Raw genomic sequence first — 14,282 nt, forward strand, 5'->3', positions numbered from 1 at the left:
TCACCATTCATTAACTGCACAGAGAAGGCATAGCTTAAATTGTCACGGCTGGGGCAGCAGTCGTGTGGTGGAGTGAATGAGGACCCAAGTTGCAGACAGCAGTGGAGAGGCGAGTGAGGTTTATTTACAGTGCTCAATAACAAAAGGTGAGGGCAGAACTAAACATAAACCTAAACTGGGGAAACTAATAATAACAAAACATGAAACCATAACTCACAAAGTCACACGCGGGGAAAACATACGGAGGTACGCAGGGGATGAAGAGCTGGGAATGGAGTTCAGAGTGTGGAGCAGAGAGACATAGAGATGACCAAAAGACGCAGGATAACACAGATTAAAACTGAGTAACACAGACAAACCGACGAGGAACACAGGAACACATTTATACTATAAATACACACAAGGTAACGAGGGAATGACACACCAGAGGGGAACACAGCTGAACCTAATTAGACACAATGAGACACAAACCTTCAAAGTAAAACAGGAAACACACAGACTGTTTTACAACACAAACTCGGGAACACGAACAGAACACAGAGGAAAGACACAGGTAGGGATGATAAAACACTAAACACCAGAACCAACCCTAAGAACTAATGCAAAATCAGAATTAACACAAAACACAAGGTGATACCAAAAAATGAAACACAAAACGCTGGGTCGAACGACCCAGGACCATGACACAAATATGTTAAAGTTTTCTTTAAGCAAGCAGTATTATTAAAGTTCTTCACGACTGGGCCAAGTGTCCTCTTTTTTTTTTAATCAAAATATGGTCACCCTATCATATAGGGTCATATGACAGTTGGGTTTTCTCTGTATGTATTATTGTAGGGTCTACCTTACAATATAAAGCGGCTCGAGGTGACTGTCGTTGTGATATAAATAAAATTGAATTGAATTGAACCTGGATTACTGAGCATGCATCAAGACATAAAAGTAGAATATGCAGTGCTTAGCATATTCACTGTCATAATATGGAAATGTGTATTTACTATGCAGTACATGCATAATGATAACTTATTAATGTAACACAGACATTTTTTTTCTTTTAGTTGGTAAAAAAAGGTTTTCAGTTGCAGAAGAAGAAAGTTCTTTGGATCACATTGTTGATCTGTCAGCAACAGATTGTGCGTTGTGTCTCTCTCTGAGTAAAAAATGAAACAAGTGATATTTTCTCAAAAAAAAAAAACGTTAGAAATGAAGTGTCATAATGATTTACATCAACTAAAGCCTGGCCACATTTAAATGAAAATGGAAAGGTAATAATGACTTTGTTAATTATGAGAAATTCAGATTTACAATCAACTTCTTTTCACTAAGTAAAGGAGTACTTAATTTAGATAACCACTATTGCGAGTATGTCTGTGAAGGTCCTCAGTCTCACTCACTCCTTTGAGAATACTAATTGTGTAACAAAGCTGTATGAAACAGAGAGCAATGGCTCTGAGATAAAAATTCACTGTTACATATATAAGGAAGTCATTGGTTTTTAAAAAGACCTGCGATGTACTGGTTTCATTTGTAAGTCCAATAACAAATAAAAGTTTTGAAATTGTTAAAAAAAATATGTTTCTTGAATAATTTGAATAAATATGTTAAAATATGTTCATAACATGACATGAAAGTATTCAAAGTCGACAATCAAGCTCAGAGCGAGCTTTGCTGGGTCCTATTTGTTTCCTTTAAACGTTTCCTTTTATTTATTTTTTATCATATGAATTTGAACTATACCCTGAGTATCCCAGCAGCCTCTCTACCGTCTGTTTTCAATGATGTCATCATCAGCCTCAACTGACTTAACTTTATTGAAACCACTTGAAACAGACTGAAATCCTATGAAACAGTAAATACCCGTGAAGGATCTATGTATAAAATTTGTGTAAATGAATTGTGTGGTGTTGATGGACATTGTTGTGTCACAATAAAAGGCAGAGGTAGGTTTCAGTGACAGCTGGGAAAAAAGAAATGGAAGCAGAGCTGTGTTGGAGAGTTGAGAGAAGACAGTGTTGGGAAGCCTGGAGAGACGGAGGGGGATGACATGTGCACATGAGATATGAATTTAAACCAAGCATGCCACACATGCCTGGGGTCGGGCATGCTTCTCAGCCACAATTTGTTTTTGAAGGTGAATGTTAAAAATTTATGAATAAAATTCTGTCTGGTTTTCTTCTTTTTCTTCTCCTTCTTTGTGTTTTGCAGCAGTGTTGAAAATGTTAAGATTTTCTGTCATGTGGGCCAAGAACAGGGCTGGCTGAATGAAATGAATATCAATGACCTAAGCTGAACACCCACTCCATGCAAGACTGAATGTGTGCGAGTTTTAGAAAGCCATCACAGCTCCCACTAATTTGAAGCTTCCCCAGCTTTTGTGATAAAGTCAGTGAGGGTATAAAAAAAAAAAGTCCAAACGCTATTACTTTCTTTGAAGGACTATTGAAATTCATTTCTTTCGGGCCCCTTTGGAGGTGGGGTGCCCCCGGCCTCTCGGCCTGGGGCTCGGTCACTCAGGCACAGCTGGGGGCCGGCGGAGCTCACGGGCGCGTCACTGCAACTCCCCCTGACTTCTGCTCCGCGGCTGCTGGGCGAGCCCTCATCTGGGACTCTCCTCAGCTCTTACTGGAACAGTGGCGCGGCTGCCCCTCTGTTGGTCTTCCATGGTCTCTTGTGTTCTGGGGGCCTCTGGATGTCTGGAGTTTTGATCTCCTCCATACCCGCTTCACACCCTGGAGGACGGGGCTGTGGCCCCCCCACACTCCCTAGCAGATCATTACATGGAGAAACCTTTGGAATGCAAGCATGCTGATCCACACAGGTATGCACACATGGGTATTCACAGACGCGGACTAAAGCTTTATTGGCTGGTGCCTCAAAGCACACTGTGCGCTGTCTATCTTGCGTGCTGCACAATATCGTTTATTACTTAGTAAATATTGATATCTATGACTAGCTAGTTTATTGTGATGGTGCTTTGTTTTCTCTATTATTATGTTGCTCTTTGTTGTTTGCTGTCTCCTCTGTTTGTTTTTTTTGTTTGTTTGTTTTTTTTTTCTCCATACAGGTGACCCAGGAGTTCTTTTTTTTTTTTCCTCTCTCTTCCCCCCCCTTCTCACCGTCTCTCCTCCCCTTTGGTTTTCTTTCTTTCTCTCCCCCTCTTTCTCTCATTCATTCCCCCTGTCCTATTTATTAAAAAAAAAAAAAAGAAAAAAAAAGAAGTCAAATGAAACGATGAAAACAAAAGCATCTGCAGCAGTAGGAGCAACATTGCCCAGTGTGCCACTGGAGACACAACAGGGCTGATGCCTTCATTAGTGAGGTGTGCTCATTAGGATCAACAATGTATGTTCGCCACTACAAGCTGACAGTTCTGTTCTTAAACCCTCTGTCTGTGTGAGCTTCCGGTATTTTCACTGCATTCATTCTTTGAAGTAAATTGAAGGTCTCAAAGGCGCTGGATACGTGAGATTGGAGTATATTTGGTTAAAGTGAGATTAACTGTATTTTACATTTGTCGATTTGGACAACTAGCACATTTCCGTGCTACAGTGTTTGTTCTGTTCTCTCTGGGTAGTTTAAACACATGAATATAAGGTTAACTGGTAATTTCAAATTGGCCACAAGTGTGATTGTAAACATGAATAGTTGTCTTTGTCTATCTGCGATAGGCTGGCGACCTATCCAGGGTGTACCCTGCCTGGCCCTGTGACAGCTAGGACATGCTTCAGACCCATGGCAACACTGAAAAAAATGTTCAAAGATGGATGGATAACAGATTCTTTTTAAATGTTAAAATCCGTGTACTTAGTGATGATCTGCCACTTCTAAAAATGATGGAATATGAGCAAGAAAGTTATGGGAAGAAAATCATTGTGAAAGTAGCAGATTTGAATATTTCCCTCTAGCTTTTTAACTCCAAGCAAGCATTTTTACACCGTCATTGGATCATATATTTGTTTGTTTTTCTTTAAGATATTCATTATAGCTGCTTATGTTGCAGCTAAAAACAATGTGAGTTTGGTTTGATCTGCTGTGGATTCTGAAGTCTGTACCAAGGCATTACAGCCAACTGCTATAATATCATCATTAAGTGGAAAACTGCAGCCACCTCGGGGAGCATTCATGACTCCATCATGTCCTTTCATCATACTCTGCGCTAGCTGTGAGAACGCTGTGTTTACCCCAAGGTTTTCTTCACTTGTCATGTGCTTCCAGAGAGCTCTGACAGAGAAGCAGCATCTGTTACTGCAGAAAAACTGCCTGTAAACCTGGGAGTCACTCAAAGTGACCACTGACAGCTTAATTTATTTGAGCCCTGAGCTACCAGCTCAAGCTGCTCTCAGTGTTTTTAATTTGAAAAGCGGTTATATAGAGGTACTGTGGTCTTTCTAAATGCTGCACACTGTGCTGAAATATGAAGCTGCTGGAATATTGCTGGTTCAGCTTCCTCGGTGAATACACTGGAAAGCAGTGATGCTCTCTTAATCTGCTGTAGTCTTAATGTGCTGAAACCGAACAAAGAGAGTATTGATCTAGTGTAAATTAAATTCACTATCTTCTGTCTACTGTTTCTGAAAAGGCCTTCTTTTGCGAAATTCACAGAGGTTCTTTTTGGCAGCTGATCGCCACCAAAAACTTGTTTTCTATGCAGTGCTCACAACGTGGATGTTTCCCTTTTACTCATGACGAAGGTCTGTTATCCAAAGCACATAGATCAATGTATTTGATTTCATGAAATTGATGTTTTCTGGCAGTAAAAACAGTTTGTGTCCCCAAAACTGAATAGAGATGATTGGTTTTCCACTCTATCACTGTTCAAAGAAAAAAAAAAAAAAAAAAAAAAAAAAAAAGAAATTCATTTCAAGATCACAATGGTCACAATTTCTAAGGGCTTTATTTTTTACACTCTCTTCTTCCTAACAGTGATGAAACTTTACTGCCAACACAAGACTAGCTGCAAGCCTGCTAGGCTGAATTAATGTGTAGAGGCTCAGTTAATGTTTAATATTCCACAAGTGACATTTTGCATTTGTTTCAGGCATTCAAAACAATGGGACACTGCATGATTCATGTGCTGGTCACTGTTACTATCATCCACGCGTATAATCTCCAAAAAAGGAAAGGAGGACCTGCCGATGTGGATGTGAATGTCACACGTTAAGAATTTTGAGCAATTGTGTTAAAGTCCTTCCTCAGTTATTCCAGCCATTGTGCTGGTCATAAATCTTCTGTTAGAAGGAGACAGAGCAAACCTTTAATCAATATAATGTAGTGTGTCTGTCCATTAATCCAGATGAAATAAGCAGCAGCCAAGCCTACACCTGCAGGACTTTGATGTTGATTCAGACCTCCTCTAAGAACGCCCTGTGTGTGTGTGTTTGTGTGTGTGTGTGTGTGTGTGTCTGTGTGTATATGTGTGTGTTTGTGTGTGTTTGTGTGTGTCTGTGTGTGTGTTTGTGTGTGTTTGTGTGTGTCTGTGTGTGTGTTTGTGTGTGTCTGCCCCGTCATTTTATTTCCTTGTAGTTTTCTATAAATGTGCTGCTTGTCTTAAGTACACTAACTCATTTTTTGTTTGAAGGTCAAAAAGCAGACAGGCAGGCAAAAAAAAAGGTGCTGGTCTTTGATGGTTTCACAAGAATTCTTTTAGACCAAGATAGATTGTTTTGCATATTGATTCATGCCACTTCACTGGCACTATCTGTCATGCTTTTTCTGTGTTTGCCGTAGCTGTTTTTAACTGACGGCAACAGAACTATCTGTGAGAAATCACGTGAAAGGTGATGAGTTACTCCAGGTAGCAGCTGCTCACTGCTGCCTGGTGAAGATATAAGTAGCTTTGAAAATGGCAGTGTCATTAATTTAAAAAAATTTTTTTTTGTAATGCAGAGGGTGTTTATAGCATTTGAAAAAGTTACTTTAACAGGGGAACTATTTTCATGTGTTCATATTTGGTGGATTTAAATATTTGGTGGTAGTGCTGTCGTTTCCAACCAACAACAAACCCTCCTTTAAAAAAACAAAGTAATAAAAAATAATAATTAAAAAAAAAGAGTAACAATAAAAGAGGCAAGACGTGTGATAGTTGTGTAAATTGCAGAGCTGTCAATCAGGGCACTGCCGTTAAGGGATTAATATCATCTTTATTTTATTTTTCAACTGATGTTTGATGTGAGTTACCCAGGAAAACTAACTGGTTAAGTTTGGAAATAGGTGGTGGTTGGAATCAACACTTCCCCATTCAAAGCTGCACTTTGAAAAATATGTCCGCTGTCTCATGTTTCACAGACAGACAGGCCGCAGAATGTGAGACTGGGCAGTGCTGGGTCTGTTTTGATGATGTGCCATACGGGAACTGTGCTGTCTTCATTCCTGTTCACCTGGTACACTTCAGACTTTCAGTACAACTCTTGATCATTGCACCTACAAAAATACTCAGTGAATGGATGGGAGGAGGAGAATCATTTTGTAGCACTGTCAGGAGGAAGATTATATATTTTATATATTTTATTATTATTATTATTTTTATTTTTTTATTTTTTTTATTTTTTTTATTTTATTTTTTTACTATTTAATTTGTAAAAATGTGTATACACACACACACACACACACACACACACACACACACACACACACACACACACACACACGTAGGAAAATATTTAGTATACACATCCAGAAATGCATACACTATTATATATTGTACATATATTTATTAGTTTCAGGTTGGCCATTCTTGTATTTTGCTCGTTTGTGTTGTTGTGTTTGCACATCTCTGTTGCTTGTGGGGCTCGCACACAAGAATTTCACTCGCATGTGCTGTGCCAGTGTGCCTGCACATGTGATGTGACAATAAAAAAAAAAGTGATTTGATTATAGCTATGTGACCCGTGTCTATCCTGGGACAGTAGGCTGAACTAGAAGATCAACACAGAGACTGTGGACAGGAAAATGTTAAGCAGGCTTTCAGATGTGTTGCACATTGTTTTCTATCAGTCTGTTGTAGTGAGCATCTGCTGGGAAGCAGCACTGACACCAAGGTCATGTGATGGAGAGGAGGTGACTGAACAAACTGTTCTCCATTATTGGTAATCATCACCTTCTCCAACACTTACTGGACAGGATATAAGTGTTCTTTAACAGAGTGATTCAGCTTTACTGATGGATCGAAGATAGATTTAAAAAAGGGGATAAAAGGAATTTAAAAAAGCATTTCTTATTCTTATACTTTTAATTGGTTAGCTAAGTAAGAAATAATAGGCACCAAATGAAGTGCTACAGGAAATTAATAAAATGGCTAATGGTTTTTGTAAAAACAATAAAATGAGATAGATAGATAGATAGATAGATAGATAGATAGATAGATAGATAGATAGATAGATAGATAGATAGATAGATAGATAGATAGATAGATAGATAGATAGTAGGGGTGCAACGATACGGAAAATTCACAGTTCGGTTCGGTTCGATACTTTGGTGTCACGGTTTGATATTTTTTCGATACAAAAAAATGTTCATGCCTTTTTAATTTGTCATTTATTAAATTTTCACGGCACATTCTGCACCACATCTCTGTGCGTTCATCATTTGTTTGAAGCCAGCTCACCTCCTGCAACCACTTTTCCGAGAATACGCGCTTCTTTTGTGGTTCGGACTCCTTCTGACATTTCTTTGGAGGTGGAGGAACATCACAGTAATTGCTTAAAGGAGCTTCTTCGACATCTTTAAGAGTTCTAAACAAATGTCTGTCCTCCTCCTGAAAATCTTATGTACGCAAACACGCGTTGCAACTTCTTATCTTGCGTTTTTTATTTTGACAGCGAATGCGCACCTGCGGACCACTTATGTGCAGCCCTGGTTATTTAGCTTGTCTTATTGCAGCCACAGAAATTATTTTGTCCATGAAACCATAAAGCTGCACTTTCTTTTTGCCTTATAGTCTGATTTGTCATAACTTTTCCGTTTTGTGGTAAGCTTTTCTTTGGCTGTCACTTCTTCACCCTGACCTGTCTTATTTGGCTCAGCAGAACTAAGATATAAATCCTGCTGCGCGATCAACCTCTCACATGTTTAAGCTGCAGGAGATTTCACTTGTCATGTTTGCATAGTAAGCTAACGATTGATAAGACGATGTCAGAGGAATTGGTGCACAAATTATCATCACTCACCAATCAGTGCTGTCGCTCTCTATACACAGTTCGTGCGATTGCAAAGTGAAAGCAAAAAAACAAGTGCAAATTCAAATGCGATTTCAATATGTCACATATTGACAGTGGCTCACCGATGCCAATGACATAATTACCCAGCTACATTTCTGAAAGAATGCAAAAGCATTGACATATATTTTTCCTTCCTACGATAGGCCGACAGGCAGGGCAGAGATAGATTTTGGTAGCCCGACTGGAAAAATCGCTAGCCCCGGGACGTCGGGCTAGCAATATTGCGAGACCTGTATCTGACTGAGGAATCACTCATCTTTGGAAAAGAGAGTTTATTACAGAGAAATGGCTCTTTCCAGAATAAAAGCTATACTATCCGCTTCTTCTGGGCTATATTCTCAGCAGCATAAGGAGAATCATGTGCTAACAGCTGTCTAAATGACTCGGCTAAAGTTAGTAGCATGTTTGCTGTTTTTGTCTTTGCACTAGGATGATGTCGGCGTAAATGTGCAGTCATATTCGTTGTGTTCCCACTAGTGCTTTCAGGTTAATCTCGTTGAAATGACCTTAACGCCACAACACGGCAAATCTCCGTTAACGAGCTACCGCCGATCGCCCCGTGCATGGGGCTGGACAGCCAACACGTTAACGAGCTAACTGCGCTAACACACTAGTTCCCACCCATGTAATTGAGCATTGCATGGTACATCCAACATACTGTTTTACTTTAGTCCATGACGCGCTTACCTTCAGAGTCATGCGTCACATGAAAACCAAAATAGTTCCAAAGGCCAGATCTGAATGAGGGTGGGGGAGGTTCAATTTGCCATGTTGCAAGGAGAGCTTAACTTCTGTCTCGCTAGCTTGCCCTGCGCTCAGTGAATCTGGGTTCGACTACTCCGCCTAGGCTGCACTGTCAAGCACAGATCCACTGAGCGCTCAACACGGACAGCATCATCAGAAGGAAAGTTGATAAAATAAATTAAAAATGTTGTATTGTTCGATACATATGCGTACCGAACCGAAAGCACTGTATCGAACGGTTCAATATCGATACGAGTATCGTTGCACCCCTAATAGATAGATAGATAGATAGATAGATAGATAGATAGATAGATAGATAGATAGATAGATAGATAGATAGATAGATAGATTATATATAGTTGGCGAGCATTGGTTAATGCTCATCATGTGACTGATGCAAGCCAGATCCTTTAATTTAGCAAAAATTTTATTGTTGAGGGACAAGGAAAGGGACAAGGGCTCAAGGCCTTTCTGCACCTGCCTGGTTCCATTGAATTGTATTATTGACCGCATATTTTGCTGTGAATGAGAATTTAGACTCATTTCCCTTCCCCAGTGTCCCAGTAAACCAATACCAAGCCAGCATGTACAGCAGCACTTCTGTCTACTGGTTCACCTGAATGGAATGCAGCCATCATTAGTGTAGTAGGTCCACCGCAGCTTTGCTATCACATCTGCCCACTATGATATCACAGAAAACTGAAGAAAATTACAAAGTAAAACCAATTTCCTTTTTGCATATGTGGTTCATGATCACAAGGAGAAGCTGTTGTGACACTTTACTACACTTTAAACAGCTGCATTTTTGTATGAGAATGTTACCCCAGGTAAAACGGTCAGTGTTTTTGATGGTACTTCTGGGAACAGTTTCATATCAATGCACTTAACCAAAAAGATAACATGACGAGAAGAGGGTGTGACATAAGGTACATTCCACAAGTTTTGCTTTCACTTCACTTCATTTTTATTTTATTTTTTTTGCTTTCACTTCAAACTAGTCAGTGCAAGTCTTTTTCTAAGCTTGTTTTTAAGGATAAAATGGAAAAAAGGCAGTAAACCTGTTGTGTTGAATTGGTATTTCTACGAAACTGCAAGAGCAGATGAATGAAGGAAGGATCTGAACAGGAAATCTGTTAAATTTTTACTCATTAGGGTTGAGGGCAGTCTTTGAGGTTCTGAGGTCAGCGGTCTTTGGTGGCTTTCATTCCCATCATCAATAAGGACCAGTGACCCAGTTCCACTGGCAGCCATAAGTGCCCCTGCCACCATGTTTGACAAGTGGCGCTGTTCCTTATTCATGCTATTGGATATTAATCAAAATCTAACAAGGTTATTATAGTAAACTAAAACTAAACTGAATTTGAAAAAACAAAATAATTACATTAAAAACTATAGACTTAAAATAAACTAAAATTATTTTTTAACTTAGGAATTTAACTAAAATATAATACAAATATAGAGGAAATATTACTTTTGGTATTGATAAGTTTGCTGAAAATCTTGCCTGATGAGGCATTGATGAGCATGTTTATTGAGACTGGATGTCTGCAGCGCTCTGAGTCAGCTGTTTTCAAGATCCTTTTGTTGAAGGACATACTGATTTTCCAATATCATGCCTCTCAGATATGCCTTCCATTCGCAATAATAAAAGATAATAACAAAAAATATCATTTAAAAAAAGTGTTCAAAAGAAGTTTAGGAATTTAAGTATCTCGGGGTCTTGTTCAGGAGTGAAGGGAGCAGGAGATCGACAGACGGATTACGGACGCTGTACCGGTCTGTTGTGGTGAAGAGAGAGCTGAGTGTAAAAGCGAAGCTCTCAATTTACCGGTCGATCGACGCCCCTACCCTCACCTATGGTCACGAGCTGTGGGTAGTGACCAAAAGAACGAGATTGCGAATACAAGCGGCGGAAATGGGCTTCCTCTGAAGGGTGGCTGGCCTCTCCCTTAGAGATAGGGTGAGAAGTTCGGCGATTCGGGAGGGGCTCAGAGTAGAGCTGCTGCTCCTCCACATCGAAAGGAGCCAGTTGGGTGGTTCGGGCATCTGACAAAGATGCCCCCTGGGCGCCTCCTGGGCTATGTTTTCCAGGCATGTCCCACTGGGAGGAGGCCCTGGGGCAGATCCAGGACACGCTGGAGAGATTATATCTCTCAGCTGGCCTGGGAACACCTTGGTGTTCCCCTGGATAAGCTGGAGGAGGTGGATGGAGGAGGTCTGCTTGGGCTGCTGCCCCCGCGACCTGGCCCCGGATAAACGGAAGAAAATGGATGGATGGATGTTCAAAAGACACACTGTAGAACAGAGCCAGAGATTAATAATAACTAATGATTGAATTAAATGATGAACAGAGTGGTGTTTAAACATATAGAGAGTGAAAAGAGGTGAGTGAAGAAGAAACGCCCAGTCCATCATGGGAAGCCCCAACAACCTTGGCCTATTGCAGAATAACTGGAGGGTTTAGGATCACATGATCCAGTCCTAACAATAAGTTTTACCAAAAAGGAAAGTTTTCAGTCTAATCTTAAAAGCAGAGTGTCTGTGATTTGAATCCAAAGTGGGAGCTGGTTCCACAGGAGAGGGACCTGAAAGCTGAAGGCTCTCGTGTTGTTGTTGGGCACTCAGACTCTGCCCCTGTGTTGCTGAGGCATAACCAGTCACCTGGTGGATGTTTTTAAGTTTATGCATTGTGCAAAAATGTGGAAATAAAAGAACAATAATGCTAACAATCAAATCCATAATGTATTGTATTTGTTAAGATTTTTGTCTCTTTTTGGCAAATGTTTTGTCGTTTAGGATTTAAATAGTATTTTTGGACAGAGGTGACTTTTTTGAAGACACACTGAATGTTGCATAGCGTGCATACCGCATCAATCGCAGCATCATGTATCTCATCAGTCATGTGCTTTCCTCCTTCATTTTTTCCTGCTTCTTAAGTTGTTGCTAGTCAAGTTGATCATTCATGAGTGTTTGAAATATCAGTTTTTCCTGTGGTTTGCAACATAAATTAATATGTCAGTTTTTCAATTCATAAAGTCATTGTTACACCTTCAGATTGTTGTTAAAACCAAGCCAAACTTTGGCCAGTAACTTTTAATAAGCTAGCCTGAATCAGTACCATTGCCTCACAGCAAAATGTTCCTGGGTTTAAAACCTCATGATATTTTGTGTTTGCAGTTTGCACGTTCTTCCTGTACCTGCGTAGATTTCCGCAAGAATGTGTGGTTCTCTCTTTCTCTGTGATAGCACTGTAATGGCCTGGCTGCCTGTCCAAGGCTAACCTCACATTTCATCTTATGTAAGTTAGGATAGGCTCCAGCTGCTATTCATTGTTTTGGATCAAGATTGAAGTTAAAGCAATTTGAAGGACAAATTGTGATCTTATGCCAGCAGCCACCAGAGGGCCCATCTCAGTCTGTCCCACAGCCTCACACTCTGTGTTCATCTTGAAGCTAACACACTGTGGCACACTCACAGAATGGGGTCAGTTTACATGGCAATGACACCCATTTGTTCTGTTTATTCAAACTATAATAAAAACAGCTAAGCAGCTAATCTTCAAAAAATTAACAGTGTTTTCGGGAGGACTTTGATCGTAATACAGCTAAAGTCTCAGAATTTCCTCTTTCATTTTAGCAAGTTTCATTCGTTTCTCTAAATTTTTCTTCTTTTTATAGAAAGTACAATTTTTCCACGTTAATCATGTAGCCAATTTAAAAATATTTCCGGTAAAACTATTACAATAACATTGTGCTCAAAGGAATGTGAATTCCGATGGGTACATTCCATCTCAGTCCTAGACACTAGCATCAGTGAGCATACCATGAGGGAACCTGATTTAGTGTCCCACTGACAATGTTTATGCTCTTATAAACAGTAGAGACACTGGCCTGAACTTGGATCTTATCAAGCGGCACGCTCACAAATTCCATAACTTCAGACACCTTTGTTTTATTTTTTTAAACTAAATATATCTGACATTCTGCAGATGTTTGGGTAACTAATTATAGTGGCAGGAATCTCCCTTTAAAACAAACACAACTGTTACAAACACCCCTTTTTTTATCAAGTTTCCATGGTGCTTCAGCTCTGGGTGCGCTTAGGTTTATCAGCGGGGACGCCCAGAATGATGGGCTTTATTTGTGAAGACAGGAGAGGGTGGTAGTAGGAAGGGTGGATTCTGTGATGTACAACACAACAACCCTATCACAGTTTGAGGTACGATCACAACACAAAGTCGTTTTTGTGAAACAGAATCTTTGTTAAACATTTGTTTCAAGAACACAAACACTTAATTCTTGTATTTTTTGGGGAGTTGTTTCTGAATGCGGTCAACAAACAACAAGAAGTTATTGTCTTTGACTTAAAGAGACATATGTTAGCTGTGCAGGCAGCTGATAGAGATGCTAATGAAAGCGTGCTGAACAGGTAGGACCTCATACAGGACTGGAAAATGGAGACACTTTCACTGGAAAATATTAGGCACCATATTAGGGTATCCAGTTCTATTTTATACATCTATGCAAAAAAACAAACAAACCCACCAATATAAAATCCAACAATTTAATAGTCTATTAAATCTGACATGTGGAGTGGCAGCATCCATTGTCTTAAAAGCTTCAGTGTCACGGCGAGGTAATCTATTTGGTGTTGCTGAGGCAGTTGGAAAAAGGAAGTGCTGTGTGATTGAGGATGATTGCCTACTACAGAAGAGGATTTTTTTCTCAGAAAAAAAAAGACATCCTCACATATTTCTTCTTCCAGAGGCTCTAATCCTCTTCTGGAGCCTACAGCACCGACTGTTCTTAAAAACAATGAACTGTGCAGCTTCTAACAGTCATGTTTTTCTTGGACAAGTCCATCAGTGTCTGATATCTCAAGTAACACGACTGTGTATCTGTGTGATCATAAGGTTTTCCGTGTATTTCTTCTTTATATATTCTTATATAATTCAATGTTTGGATTCTTAGAATGGATGCTGTGTCTTCCTGTTGTCTGTTTGCTCCCAGTTTTGGAAAATGACGTGCAATCAAAAAGTTCTTTGTCTGTGTCTATAAAGAGCAGAAACTGCACTTCGTTTAAACTTGGCTTGCTGCTCCCAGCACTCCTGAAATACCTGGAATGCTTCCTAGAAGTTCCATTTTGTAAAGCACGTTAAGCACTTGCAGCACATAAATCACAAGACTTCAAACAAAGGATAGTTTGCTTTCTACGTGAGGGTGTTATTTTTAAGCTTTTGTTGTACTTTTGGTTTTGACACTTCATTTCTCTGACTGTTTGGTTAGGTTATTACAATGTGACTTGGGAAGGGTTAGGATAGAT

Source organism: Maylandia zebra, linkage group LG22 (assembly GCF_041146795.1).
Source record: "Maylandia zebra isolate NMK-2024a linkage group LG22, Mzebra_GT3a, whole genome shotgun sequence".
Taxonomy (NCBI): Eukaryota; Metazoa; Chordata; class Actinopteri; order Cichliformes; family Cichlidae; genus Maylandia; species Maylandia zebra.